We start from the raw sequence: 15,696 nt of genomic DNA, 5'->3' as shown, positions 1-15,696 counted from the left end.
CGTTTGAAAATAATAATAATAATAATAATAATAATAATAATAATACAAATGATAAACAAACAAAAAAATTATGTTAAAAGTTAAATGGGAATTTGTTCTTTGTTTAAAGTATTTTTCTGAACTGTGACTTTTGAATAAACGTGATTTGTGGTTAAATTAACGTTGATATTATTCTCCTTGTGTTTTAGTGCTGCTTTACCCCACCCCCCAATTATGTATTTTTTTTTATTTTGAAAGATTTAGCTGGAAGTCATTTTGCTACAACTCGACTCTCTTGACAGCAGCGCGAGCCCCGGGCTTCCAAATAAGGAATCCGGCTGTTGCTGCGCGCGGACACACACACAGACAGACAAGGACGCTCCAGAGCCGCGAGCTGGGGACGGCGGTTCCCGAGACGCGCGCGAGCACTCTTCGATTTGTCGCTCCGTTAAACCTTCGCATTCACCTGGAAGACCGTGTCACCTGAAGACGAAGGTTTTGGAGAATAACTTTTTTATTAAAAAGACGAATCTTAGAATTTCTGGAATAACAAACACAGCAATTATTGTGGGAAAAAAAAGGAGTTTCCCTTTCGAAATGAAAAGAGGAGCGGAGGACGTGTCGTTGTGGAACAATGTAAGAAAATAGCTGTCGGTGAATGCGTTGGGGATTTTCTCAAACCATTTTACGCACTGGGATCTAACGGACCTTCAGAACTCCTCTCTGACTTTTCTTCTTTATCCCAGAAACGTTGCATCTGTTCTGCTCAGTATAAAACTTAAGATATCGTTTATAATAAGGCGTTGTGTGGACTTATCCTCGGACTTATCCACAGGCTTTTGGGATTGCTGAATGCCCCGTGAACGCACCGAGCTTTGGCCACTGACGGTATGAATCAAAGGGACTGCTAACTTACTTAAGGTAAATTCTCTCTTTTTTTATTTTATATAAATGAACCATATTGACTCTTATTGACCTGTCACTGACACTGGTGCTCGGCTTCTAGTTTACTGTCCACACATGCCATCAGCACAGCTTGTTCTGTTTCTCCGCGTCTTGTTTTGGTGAGCTGCGCGGTGATTCTGTCTGTTCTCACAGAGACAACAGGGAGACTGATTTCAAGTTATCAGGCTACATATTCCGGAGATGTATTCTGTTCTGTTGTGGCCCCTCTTTATAATGTGGTCTGCGTTTAGTCAGGGTTGAGGTGTGTAGCACTGAATTTTTCAAGTGTCACACACCCAACCGGTCCGTTCTCTGGGAGTCGCGACGCTGGTGGACAGTCTCCGTCTGGGCTTCACGGTCAGCCCGCGAGGATCCGGGGATACAGTGCTGCCTAACTTCGTTTTTAAAAAAAACATGTAATTTAATGAATCTCTGGTCACGCGCTAGGGTGGAATACCAGCTTGGGTGCAATTTAAGATTATTGTTTTTTCTGAATGAACAAGCGCAACCCATTACATCCGCGCCCATGAATCACACCCAGCTGCATTTATTTCAGTAAATATATACATTTCAACTTTTCAAATTGGTTCCTCAGACCCGTTTCTGAAGTTTTGATTTGAGTCAAAACGTTGTGTCTTTCAGCCTCCGTAGGTGATGTGATTCTTTGGGTGAAATACCAACTGATACACAACTCGGAGGATTCCTTTTCAAAGCAGCGTGGAGGTTTGCCAGTAAGCACGGCTGCATTTACATGCAAGATTCTTTTATGAATTGGGTTTGACTTTTGGGTTCTAAATCCAAGACAAATGCATGACTTGTCGGAGTTTGTCACATTTTAATGAACTAGATATTATTATTAGACTTTTTATTATTGTCCTAACAGGCTGAGCAATGAGTTGGAACAGAGATGGAGTAAAAAAAAAGAAAGAAAACACCGTATTATTTTCCCCTTTTGGCCACACACCTACAACTTTAAAGCTGCATATAATGATTAACCTGCTGAAATGAATGAATGTGCTCAAGCAATGTCTAGGTGATGCATGGTGATGAGACACGGTGGTGCATCTGAGAGAGACCAGAGGCACGCAGCTGATTTCTTTGCAGTGGAGTAGGCAGACGAATGCTTTGAGCCTATTGCTGTGGCGCACTTTCAGTCAGCCTGGTATCCCCCACTGAGGGCCAGCAGTGTCATTCGCCACAGAACGGGCTTGTCATCCACTGTCCCCTTCTGGTGCAAGGAGCCTCCCTCAGCTCGCCTCCTGCTGCAACACTCACTAATGTCCAATTACTGGCAATGCTGAATGTGCACACGGAAAATGATGAAGATGAGTCAGGCAGGGACGGTTGCTGTTTGAGAAACTTTCATAACAATGTTTTTGTTATGAATTTTACTTTATCTGTAATGCAGTTCCCCTGTGTGACAAAATATCCTGGTAATAATGATGAGTTCAAGTTACCAGATCATGCTATTGGGGGCGCTGTAAAAACACGCAAGCCCGTACTTATGGATAAGACAGTTTAAATTCCCATTAGCTGACGTGCTGAACTGACCGCTGCTGATTTCTAGCAGCATAATAAGGGCACAGAGTTGAGAACACAGAGTCGTACGCCACGTTGTCGTGAAAAAGGGTGTTTCAACAGGTGAGGATGTGGTTTTTAGAGGTCTGGTACAAAAACATACATGGGCAGAAGCTTTTGTTTGATCGTCGATGCTGTTTTGATGCATGTACGCTTTCACATAGGTAGGTTATACCTGCTTGTTTTCATGTAAAGCAAACTTGAGACGTCAGAGTTGACTATGCCAATATTTACAGACTATTAAAAGCCACTAAAACTACCACACCTGAGATTAATGGAATTATTTTGGGTTTGCAATTCTGAAAGGCAGTCTATATGTGCATATATGTTCAGAGTGAGGGATACTTTATGTATTTTAGGTGAAATTATATAAAAGAAAATGTCCTAAAAGTGTCCCTCTGTGTAATGCTCTGCTATATAGTGTTATATCCAACCATTTTTCTATGTAAAAACTCCATCTCCATCACAGAGGTACAGGAGGACCCATGTCACTGCAGCTTCTGATGCCTGCAAAAAAAAAAAAATGCTTGCGTTCCCCAAAGTATCACGTTTGCGGTCCAGTGGTTTGAACCTATTTTTGACCTCTCATTCATATTTCAATTTTCAAATCAAGGCCCTGCAGACGTGATTCCCACATCAACCTAAACACATGAAGGAAACAGCCCCCTAACCCTACCTCAGATATTCATGGTGTTTTCACTGATGTTTTTGTTCCAGCAAAAACAAGTGCAGTTTTTGTCACAGTGCCACAATCCATGCAAGACCTGCCACGAGACTCTGAGGAGAGTCAAGCGTACAGGACTTGTCTGCTCTTGTGACAGCACACGCATGTCCGGGACAGCGCCAGGTTCAGAGTCCCCCCCCCAGGTATGAATATTAGCAGTCAACTGTTTCATCCGCTAAGAAAGAGAGGGGAAAACATAAATAGACTCAACAGTAGTGCCCTGACAGGCACTGCTGGCTCCGAGTCACAGGGATGAGACGAGCCGGCGACACAACACACAGGCCTTTTCAGAGGCATTCATGCATGTTTTTTTTTTTTTATAACCTAGATGTCCTCCTTTGTTTCTGCATCTTACATCCTCCCGCTGCTTCGGAAAATACCCATCGCCCTCGCCTTTCCCTCCGCCCTCCCTCTCATCTCTCTGATCACTCCTCTCCAAACAAGGCCGCAGTGTCCGAGGCCGTGTGCTATCAGAGGACCTCATATCTGGATTTGTGACATCAGAGGGAGGAAGAGGAGACAGTGTGTGGTGGGTGGGGGGGGGGACAGAGGGAGTCATTGAAAGAGAGGCTGATGAATAGATGGGCGGCGAGGAGACGGTCGGCAGGATGATAGAAGATGGATTAGAGGCGAGATAGAGAGGGACTGTAGACACAGGGCTGTGTGACATAGATAGACAGTGCTATCCTGCTGCCTCTGAGCTCCACGCAGCAAAGCAATCACTCCACGCACATGCACACAACGTAGGCAGTTTGAAGGTGAAACATGCCAATACCCCGTGTCCCGAAAGTTCCTAATGGCTTGTCGACACTACTGTGGGGAGACGATCTTGAGTTTGACCAGATCCTGCGACGCCATTGGCTCCCCTAATTAGGGTCCAAACAAGGAGCTTGGGAAGGGTGCTTAATGAGGCTTGGCCAATGTGCGGAGTGAGACGGGAACTTTGGCTGACAAGCATGTAACAGACACAAAGCTCTACCAAGACGAGCCTCGATGGCTACATTCACACCTCAGCCCTCGACTCTGAGTCGCCGTTTGCTTTCAATGGCTATTCATATGTAGGATGCAATTTGTGTCCGATGCTAATGTGAGCTGATGCAGGTCGTTGAAACAGTCATGCGAAGTGCTTGTGACGTAGCAAGTAATTGGTAGGGTAGTCATCTAGCTGGGGGGGGGGGGGGGGATGTTGTACTTTCAATGATACAATTCAAACTTTGCTGACATTATACCATATTCACCAAGCAAGTAGGCAATGCCAGTTTCTGTTTGTTTTTTTGTGACCTTCGTTCTGAGTCATTTGTTGAAATGTCTAAACACAACCTGTGTTGAATTTAGTGACGCCTGTAGCGGCTGTGTAAATGTTAACTCTTGCCTGCCGAGAGCAAATGCAGATGTAGACAAATGGTCGGTCTGATTAAAACACAGAAACAATTCCAATGGGAAGTCAATTAGGATGTGGAATTAGGTTAGGATCAAGCTGGTCAAACGTGGGACTTTCATCCAGGAGACTGGTGTTCAAAGTTTCGTTATTTTAGATTTGATGTTAGGATACGTAAAAAGTTATGCAACAAACGCACTTCTCTCAACCCAAACAATGATATATTCTTTACTTAATCTGACCACGTAGTTTTGTTGCCTAAACGGTTAAATTGTTTCTGTGGTGGCTGCATGTTGTTAAAGCTAGGGTTGGTAATCTCGGTCAAAATCATTTTTTGTTATATTTGTTGAAATTCTCTTTACATGCCGACAGCACTGGACGGGCTACCTGCCAGCGTGCGCTCGCATGCACTCATTGTGCGTCTTCCACCAGCTGCTAGCTTAACAGCTGTGAGCAACAATAACCGTGTTCACTGTTTACGTTCATAAGTATCATTTTCAGGGAGTGGCTTTGGAGGGAGACCTGAAGGGACGGGCTGTCAGTGTTGACCACTTTATGTCCAGATTTAGCGACTTTTAGAGCTAGTGCTGCTCGCTACTTTCTTTGGAAAAATGTTCACAACTCTGGGCTGGGTTTCTCTTTTGGAACATTTTTCAAATCCAGCACACTCTTGCTGGTTTGTCAACATAACCAGCCCCAGCATTAAGAGATTGTGTTTGGTTCACATATTCCTGTTAGGCCACGTTGAATATGGTAGTTATGGATGGGCAGATCCAAGCGTGCAACTCTGACAGGGGAGACAGTGGTTGGTTTGTTGTTTCCTACCAACAGTCAATGTGGTATTCTTTCAACCATGGTCACGATTATTCCTTAACCCTCACTAAGTAGCTTAGTAGAGCTGTGTAAACAGTATCAGGACATGTTCATCTGTGGGTTTGTCACTACGAGTGACATATTTAATTATTACACAATGTCATTTGACTTATTAGTTTAAAGAAATATACATTGATTAGTACAGTTTTAAAAATGATTGGTACTCAAACCACATATTTCCTGAATGTAACCGGAAACGTTTTGTGTCTGAATCTAACCAAACGGTAACCATAGTTGTTGAGACCAGGAATTAAACATTTTGGAAGTTATTTGTAATGATTTTGGAAGGGATTGACACATATTATCATCTTGGATTGAAGCATCGGGTTGGAAACACTAATATGGATCATTTTTAATTGCAGTAAGAATTGACGTATATTGTAATTTATTTGAGATTTAAATTAAAAATCAGTTTAATTTATTGATATAGCGTCAAATCATAGCAGAAGTAATCTCAAAACACTTTTGAAATAGAGCAGGTCTAGACTACTGTGTATGATTTACACAGAGCCAACATTCCCTCATGAGAAAGCACTGGGGCGACAGTGGCAACGCTCAGTCTCTTCATAAGAATGCATTCATTTTGATGGGACAGTTCACAATAGTGACGGGAAACAATTGGAGAGAGAGAGGGCGACCCTTTGCAACGAACCTCCCAAGTGGACTGGAATCATGAAAGGCGGAGCCACATAGTATACGATGAAGACCACATGGGGACCAAGACACCCGAGAAACTGATTGGATTGTTTGTTGCCAGGGTTAATCTTGTCACTTGACAGGAAGTGACAAAAACATTAAATCCAAACAGGTAAAATCATATATTTTACCACCACCATTTATTTTCTCTCCGCTCACTCATGAGTGAAATGACAGCAGTCGAAACTGTGGAAGAAACCGTGTGATCACTTATTAATTCCTGTTGCTAAGGTACAAAAGCTGGGTGGGTTGGTACATGAGGCCCTTTTGTTTTGGAGACACCTGTCGAGAGAGCAGCCGAGCATAAACTGAACCGAACGCTGGCTGGTTGACAGAAGTATTTATAAGCATTGTAATACAAACCCTGTGTAGATTAAACAATCCAGATCAGACTTTAGAGCTTCAGCCAACTTGTCTCTCATCTTAAATCCAAACTGTGTCAGTTTCCCTATGCTTTGTGAATGTATAGGTTTACAAATAAATGAACTATAAAAATAAATAGAGGAATATATTGGGCAAAAAAACTTCAGGAATTGATTGATGACCCATTTCTACAGTCATCAGAACATCAGTGGTGTATGTGAGTGACAAGGTATGAAGGTGTAGCTCTCGGTTCTTAATGATCATTTTGGGGGAGATGGGCTGCCAGTGATGCCGACTTTCTCTCTAGATTTACTGACTTTTGAAAGTAGTGCTGCTGGCTACTTTCATTGTAAAAAATCCAACACTGGGTTGGGTTTTAGGTTGGATTTTTTGAAATTCCAGAGTACTCTTGCTGGTTTGTCCAGTGTTACCTACACAAGCTTGAAGCACCAGTTAGACATATAAAAAAGAAAAGTCCAGTCTCAGCCGTTAAGCTGTCCTTGAACCCTTGAACAAAAAAGTAAATGCTGTTCTCAGGAAACGGGAACGGACTCCTGCATCACAGGCAGATTGTAACATCTCAAGGCAAACAAAGGTCGCTTCCTTCGTTAAACATTTGAGAACTTTGAGTAACTGTCTATTTCATACTGAGTGTGGATAGTTCTTTTTAAAATCAGACACAAGTAGGCTACTGCCTTCCCTCTCCTTGTTGTCTGCAGAACCATTTTTTCGCACATGGCCCTTCGGACTCAACTCTATTTACGGTACGTCACAGTGATTTGTATGCTGTGGTTGGATGGTCATCTTTTTATATGCAGAGATCAATTCACCGCCTGACATTTATTTGTAAGGCCATCTTGAGGTTGTCTCCAACTTACTTATGAGTCTTTATGGCTCTAGTCTGTAGGCATCAGTGGTTTAAGGTCAAACAACATTGTCTTCCTCTGTCTGAACTGAGATTCAAACTGCAATGGGTCAAAAATATGCAGGTGCTTTTGCATGTTATAACTTACAGAGACTCAGGATACATTTGACGACAACACGCTGAATAATAACCCCTTCTTATTTTACTTCTATTAAAATGTTTGTGTGGTGCTGTGTAATGCAGTGTACGGTTCATTCTGTAGTCATGCGTTTACAGGATGAAGGTCTCAGCTCTAAATGAGGTCGGAATTTCAGTGGATTTTTTTCCTTGCTTTGACTCCCTTTTAACATTTAACGAGCTCTGAAAATAAATGTGTTCACAGGCAAAGGTGGAGCCTTCAGGTGACAGTCGGTGTCTGGCCAAAAATATATGCTAGTCATGAATACTGGAGCCCTTTTGGAAAAAAAAGGTTAATTCTTTTCACAATTGTAGAAAGAAGTTTGTTTTAGTGTGGTAGAAGAGACTGATTACTCATTTCAGTCTTTTATTAGTTTGGGTCAGTTCTTACCTCTGACATGATGGATTTGATGCAACTTGACTTAATATAAATATCCTACATTGTGTAGTTAAAGGCATGAAATAATAATCTGATTACTTCTGATTATTATTAAGTCAGTCAATGTGTCTGGCTTTATATTGGTTTGTGCTGATTTTTCTAAAATCTAATTTTCTAAAATGTGTTTTAAAGAACACGTTAAACGCATCAAATTTTTGTAAAAATTGTTTATTTTGTTGTATACAACCAGAACAGTGAGATTTCCACAATGCATTTATCACAGTCCCTGTAACATCCAACCTCAAAGCTCTACTTTCTGTGCAATCTGTGCCACAGTCTGCCAGGAATCTTTGCATTGATTGCTATTGATAACAAATCAATACAGTGTTTTTGAGAATCGATGAAGTATCACAAAACTTAATATTGCTATACTCAAGCGTATCGATATGTTCCTATGGTGGAACCCTTGTGTAGTAGCAGCTTCACCATGTTAGGATCCGAGCTGCATCGCTGTGAGTGAAGGTCTTCAATTAGCAGGGTTCTCTCCTCGGTTTGCTATTTTTACCTTCATGTTAGCGAGTGTGTGAGCGAAGCAGAGGAAACACCTTCACACCTCAGTCTGTTCCTCTGGAAACCTCTGATGACAAAAGAGAGACCCAGCAGCCAACGGATCTATGTGAGCTGCCTGTCTGTATACAGTATGATGCAAAATATGAAAGAGAAGACGATAAAGGTTATTTAACGCCGTATGTGACCGATTTGTCATTGATTATTATTATTGCACCTGGAGCTTTATTCCACATTATGGTGGCCCTGACCTTATGATTTTCTACTATTATAAGCATATGATCCAAACATACTGAAAGACATTTAGTTTCACAACTGTTTTATTATTGTTATATTATTTGCAAATAATATAACTATAGTATTGGCCCTGTATAATTCCAGTTCTCCAGTGTTGTCTTACTCTCATATTAATTACTTTAATATAAACTTTACTTGCTATTAGTTTGGTTTGAAAACACGTTGAACAGCCTTTCCACTGGTCACACCTGAAGGAGGGGTTGGACTATACTCACAGTTTTCAGTGAGGCGTTGTGAAAGGCAGTGGGATCAGATGATACCAACCGCCTGCTTCATCTTCTTCATCACACCAGTCACGAGGAAGAGGAGGTGTTTCTCAGAGCTTGTGCTGTGGCAAATCACACAGATTAAAATCTCTCTACTGCTATTGATTGTGAAATAATGACAGACCCGGGATATAGGTAAATGATTTTTAAAATGCCCGTCCTTCTCGTTCTGTTTTCCTCTAGCTATTTGTAGTTTCTTGTAAAATCCTTTTAAAATGTAAAGTCTGAAAAAATTGCTGTTGTCAAAGAGCTTCAGTAATTACCCGTAAAGCTACCGTTGGTGACTTTGATAGAATTTTTTTTTAATTATATTCACTCAAACGGTCACTATATCCTGAAACTAGTACATGAGACAGTTAATCTGCCTCCTTTTAGCTCTCCTATTGGCACTTGGAAGATTCCACCGCGGACGAAAAAAAACAACTGATCAGGGTCGAGGATTCTCTAACTGGTCGTGAACTCCGATGTTGAAATGTTGTTGCCGATAATCCGTAAAATGACGAAGTTTGTGACCCGGCCGCCATGTTGAAAACTATGGAGCCAAAACCAAGCGCCGCCCACCGACCGGAGAGAACGTTCTCATTTTACAGGTAAACAGTAACTAAAATACGTTTCTGAAACCATCTGGTTTCATCGGACTTTACAATCTTCACAAGCAGTGAATGACAGCTGCATTAGAGGCTCCTCGGCTCTGATTGGTTGATTTTCTACGGCCGTGGTGCAATCTTGTAAATTCCTTAAGGAGAATTAAAAGGACGCATAGGAACCTGATGCTTTCACAGATTATCTGTCTTGTGTACTGTTGTCGGGATATGGTGACAGTTTGAGCAAATATAACGACACAGTATTTTTCATTGTCGATACCAACTGTTAGCCTTTGACCTGTTATGTTCAAAGGCTTCATAAATAGTGCACACTATTAACTAACATCTCAAATGAAGGCCAACATATCTTCACAACCACGCCAGCTCTTGAACTCAGCGAGTTGAAGAAATGCCACAGATATTAGTCATATGCATGTAGGCATGTTCACGGCATTTCCCCCCACGCACCGACTGTAGCTGCATAGACACCTTGCTCTAGAAAAAAATCACAGATGGTTCACTCTGCTTCTCCTCCACAGCTTTCTCATTGGTGATGTGACCCTCTTTCTGGAAGACAATATGAGTCCTTATTCACAGGTTATGCTGTAATTTCTTGCATTTTCTCATGAACTCATGGCACTTTATTGATTAATTCATTAAATAGTCATAGCTCCATGCATGGCCGAATAACCATTTTCAGATGAATTTATTTTATAAACCATCTCAGCGGTTTAGTTTGTAATCGATCCGCACATATGAATGCAGCCTCTGTTTGATGGTGGTTTGTTGAAGTGCAGACATCCCCGCTACTCTTTTCAGAACATCTCAGTATAACAGACACAGGTAGTTTCATAGAGTGGGGTGAAATGATCATTTCTTTATCTTCCGTGATGAGACCGAGGGAAATCTTTGATCTGGAGTGGCTGGATAATCATCCGTAGCTGAGCCCTGATTTCCATCTCTATTCAACTCTCCCCTGGAAGCTCCATCAACACTGGAACTAATCAGGGTTATTACTACTCTCTCCACTGAACGGCACACTTCTCCAGATGTGGGGTCGGCTCCGCTGCTGCTCTTGTTCTTTATGTTTATATTGTAAAGGTTTGATTTCTCTCTTTCATCGGCCGTATACCAGAATTTAATTTATCATAAAGGTGGTTTAAGCAAAATGTGGATACATTTGTATCTCTCTTTTTTTTTTTTTATATATGAACAGTGTTTGAATAGATAATTCAGTGTGATTTCACTTTTGGCCTTTAGGAACTGCTAAACCTCCTTTTTAAAGCAAAGAAAAATGAAGTAAAGATAAGCTGCTGCCATCTGAATTGTTTTTTACTCTGGAGGGTTGGACGTTACAAGAATTAAATTACAATAGATTTATACTTTTACATGTTTACACACATGTCAATAGGCCTCGTCTTGAATGATGACTCGCCTTTGCATTTGTTTTCAATTTTTCCAGTCAATTGACCCGAACCTAGAGAGAACCTGGACACACCAAATGCAAAAATGTACTTCATCCACTGTAGATCAGACCAGTCAAAGTCCTGTCTCGTTTCTGTCAAAGTACATCTCAAGTTGAGTTCAAGTCCTTACGGGCAAGTCAAATTAAAGCCTCAGTCTGTCAAGGCAAGTTTAAGTCAAGTCTCAAGTCTCATGCCAGAGAACGTCTGATGTCTCAAGTCAGGTCAAGTTTCAGATCGGAAGTTTAAGTCAAGTCATTCAAGTTGGAGCAACATTCATGTCAAGTGTCTGGAACTTAAAGGTTCTCTATGACATTCAAGGCATTAGTATAGCAAAATCCGGTGTATACAATTATGTAAAGATATAGTGGAGTAATGTCTACCTGAGCAAAGAATGAAGTTGCTCCCCCTCTGGGTGTATTGTTATCAGTTCTTCTCTCTTCTAACTCACACAGGCTCCGCCCTCTACTGGACTTTATGGGTAATAGAGTCTGGAACATGCATTCACTCACTGAGGGCTCCGCATGTGCTTTTAGAACTAGAGTTACAATAACGTAACCCTTGTTCTTTGTTTTGGTAGTCAGCTGAGTGTGCACGTTAGTGCATGCGAGTCTCTTCCCTTAGAACTGTTGGCCCTCCCCGTTTCTTCCCCTCCCTCCCTTTGTGTTCACGTCCCACTTGCTAGCTGATCGGCGTGTGCAGGAGAGCAGTGCTCGTAAGGGTTAGGTAGTTGTGGCGAAGCCAGATCCCCGATGGTGGGCTAACTCCCATTACCACTGTTAGCTCTGTCAGAACCGTTGCTGTTGTTAGCACTGTGAGCGTTGTTAGCACTGTGAGCGTTGTTAGCACTGTGAGCGTGGTTAGCGATTTTGGCTCAGCCACCTCCATCTTGACTTCCGACGTCAGACATAGGAGCTGTGTGGAGGCCCAGACTTGAATGCAACTTCTTTATTGTTTAGTTTTTATATTTTTTCATTTTATTTGTATGTCTTCTTATGTTAACTATTTATTTTTCTTTCTTTTATAGAGCCTCCCAGCAAAAGCATTTCACACAAATGTACTCGTATGAACGTAACGATGATAAACACTCACTCATGAGAGCCATGTGGAGGTAATTCAACCTTTCCTTTAAGCAGCTATACATGAAATTCCAAGTCAATCTTCAAGTCTGTTAGAGTCCATTTAAAGTCAAGTCTGTCTTGGACTGTTTCAAGACAAGTCTTGTGTTAGTCAAGGCCCAGATAAGTCAAGTCAAAAACCAATCTCAAGTCCAAGTCTCAGGTCCACGACTCTGAATGAGACTAAAGAAAACTCCATGTCCATTGTGAGGCTATAAGTAGATGCCATCTGGTAAAAGAGACGATCCACAGCTCAAGACGGATGGTGAAATGACAGAGCTTCCAGTTTTTGATGCTCAGAATGTTGATCAGTAGTGCTGATCTACAGTAATATCAAATGTAGGCCATGCTCATTATGCTTCTCCTGCAGTTAGTTTCTCCCCAAACAGATGTTTACGCGGGCTTAGCTGTCACTGTCACACAAAAAGGCTTGGGATTTCTCCTAAAGGAGGTCCATATATCCAGAACACATCTGGTGGCAATTTGTCTTCCGCAGAGATAAACGTCTCGGTAAACTTTTTGTCTCCCCAATAAGGAAAACATGTGGCCCCGAATTGCTGACTTTTCAATCTGCCGTTGTCAGCTGTGTTGTACAACGGCTCTGCTGAAGTGAGGCATCTATTTGTGACCCCTCCACGTTCCACCTCATTACATCTGCAATGTTGTTTTCCTCCACTTAGATGACATTGCAGCTGGATACTGAGCTCGGCATATTTTGTCTACTTGAGCACTTGTTAATTTGCTGTTATGCTCTTTCATGTGGAGCTAATGGTGGACAAATACTACCAAAAAAAAAACCAAGTGCAATTTGAGAGACCAAATACTTGACCACTCTTATTTCTTATTTTTTTCATTTACTTCCATATATTATACTTTCTCCTCTTCTTTTCTTCTGCATCAGCTCCCGCTCTTTCGCTTCCCCTTGCAAATATCTCATCTTCCTTCCTTCTCCTTTCCGCCTGTCCTCTTAAATCTCTGCTGTCCTTTGTCTCACTTGCTCTCTCTTCGCATCCATTCCATCTCTTTCCAGTTTTTCCTCTCAGATCCATCCAGCTCTCCCCTTCTCCCCCTCTCTCGTCACCTCACCCCTCATCCTCTCATGTGATCTGCTCTCAAATTTCGTCTCCTCTGCTCTTTTCTTCCCGATTCCAGCGTTTTAACTCCACTCTCCCGTCCTCGGCTGCCCTTTCATCCTCTCCTCTCCTGGATGTGATGGATGGTGTGGGTCAGTGTGCAGCCTCTGACAGTGATAGCCTCTGTCACTGTTCAGAGTCTGTGGCTGTTAGCGTTATCTCTCTGCCCCTCCCCAGCTTGATCGGCAGTCTACTCATGTCATTGACTCGAGTCTGCAGGAGCGGGTGTAGAGTTTTTTGGTTGTTTTTTTTTTGCTTCTGGCTAACTGCTGTCTTAAAACTACTTGTTCCTTAATTTCCTTCGGGACATAAAACCATAAACCCAGTAAAATCCAAAAGCAGCAATGTGAATTAAGACAAATAAATGGTCAAGATTAATGTAATAATCTGGAAATGTATGCAACTTTCAATAAAGTGTACACTGCATAGATGTAAGTGCTTTATCACAGATACTAAGGCCTTACATCCATTGTCATTTCTTGGGGTGTCTTCAAATGCTTCATGTCCCTAAAACCTGTTAAACCGAAGCCTAAAGATTCTGTAAATCAATAAACAACAATAAATGATACAATTATTAAAATTGTGTAGTGAATAAAAATAAAATACAAAACACATTTATCCGAAAGTTTTCTAAATGTAGAAACATGAATAAAATCTTTCTTAACACTCCGTAAGTTAATTGATTGTGCACACTTTTTGGACATTTGCTCATTTGAAAATATTTTCAACTGCAATCAAAATATTCCCCAGTGCCTACATTACTTTTTCTTTGCATTATGAATGTAGACTGTATATAATAAGGTAAATATAGTCACCGTGGCGTCACGCCTTGGTTTGTGGACTGCAGTTTTGAAGCCTCTAGTTCAGCCTTTTGGCAGGTGCCATCTTGTTTTTTAGGAACCACAACTGACACGAGAGCGTGGAGCTAAGTTCAACCGAACGCTGAGTAAGACATTTAGGTCAAAACAGTTTCAATTAACTTTCATGAGCTGAAAACACACTGTGAAATGGTTAAAGTTGTAAGATGAATACACAGACAACTCCCATACCAGACAACTCCAATTGGTCAATCACAAGGTAGCCCCGCCTTAAAGCATACCCTGCTTTATGGTCTATTTGACTATACAGTTGAAACCAGAAGTTTACATACACTGCAAAAAGACACATAACTAATTTTTTTCTCACTGTCTGAAGCTAAATCAGACTAAACCTCTTCTGTTTCAGGTCAGTTAGGATTACCAAAATTATTTATTTTTGCTAAATGCCACAATAATGAGAGAGAGAATATTTTAGAGAATTTTGTATTACTTTCTTCAAGGTCAAAAGTTTACATACATTTCCTTAGTATTTAGTAGCATTGCCTTTGAACTGCATGACTTGGGTCAAACGTTTTGGGTATCCTTCCACAAGCTTCTTACAGTACTCTGCTGGAATTCTGGCCCATTCCTCCTGACAGAACTGGTGTAACTGAGTCAGGTTTGTTGGCCGCCTCGCTCGCACACGCCTTTTCAGATCTGCCCACAAATTTTCGATGGGATTCAGGTCAGGGCTTTGTGATGGCCACTCCAAGACATTGACTTTGTTGTCCTCAAGCCACTTTTTAACTATTTTGGCAGTATGCTTAGGGTCATTGTCCATTTGGAAGACCCATTTGCGCCCAAGTTTTAGCTTCCTGGCTGATGTCATAAGATGTTGCCTTAATATTTCCAGGTAATGTTCTTACTTCATGATGCCGTCTATTTTATGAAGAGCTCCAGTTCCTGCTGCAGCAAAACAGCCCCACAACATGATGCTGCCACCTCCATGCTTCACAGTTGGGATGGTGTTTTCAGGTTTACAAGCTTCCCCCTTTTTCCTCCAAATGTAACGGTGGTCATTATGGCCAAACAGCTCCACTTTAGTTTCATCAGACCACAGGACATGTCTGCAGAAGTTAAGGTCTTTGTCTTGGTGTCTTTTTGCAAACTGTAATCTGGCTTTTTTATGTTTCTTTAGGAGTAATGGCTTCCTTCTTGCTGAGTAGCCTTTCAGCCCATGTCGGTGCAGGACTCATTTTACTGTGGATAATGACACTTTCTTACCAGCTTCAACCATCATCTTCACAAGGTCTTTAGCTTTTGTTCTGGGGTTGATTTGTCGGACCAAAACACGTTCATCTCTGGGACACAGGGCCCGTCTCCTTCCTGAGCGGTGTGATGGCTGGACATTCCCATGATGTTTATACTTGCGTATAATTGTTTGCACAGATGAACGTGGCACCTTCAAGCATCTGGAAACTGCACCCAAGGATGAACCAGACTTGTGGAGCTCC

At 41.7% G+C, this 15,696-nt stretch overlaps 1 protein-coding gene across 8 annotated transcripts in view; it reads left to right on the top strand.

Moving 5' to 3' along the window:
- The first annotated feature begins 356 nt into the window (after window positions 1-356).
- Window positions 357-15,696, top strand: part of adgrb1a (adhesion G protein-coupled receptor B1a) — a 154,212-nt gene continuing 138,872 nt past the window's right edge. For 7 of the 8 annotated variants that reach the window (XM_068735116.1, XM_068735112.1, XM_068735115.1 and 4 more), the window contains exon 1: window positions 357-900. The gene's annotated coding sequence lies outside the window, so the exon portion shown is untranslated. The remainder of the gene's footprint in view (window positions 901-15,696) is intronic. The other variant, XM_068735111.1, reaches the window with a different exon arrangement.

This window comes from Cebidichthys violaceus, unplaced genomic scaffold (genome assembly GCF_023349555.1).
Source record: "Cebidichthys violaceus isolate CVI_PGR_0920_01 unplaced genomic scaffold, fCebVio1.0.p SCAF_7, whole genome shotgun sequence".
Taxonomy (NCBI): domain Eukaryota; kingdom Metazoa; phylum Chordata; class Actinopteri; order Perciformes; family Stichaeidae; genus Cebidichthys; species Cebidichthys violaceus.
This window is presented reverse-complemented; position numbering and strand designations above follow the sequence as displayed.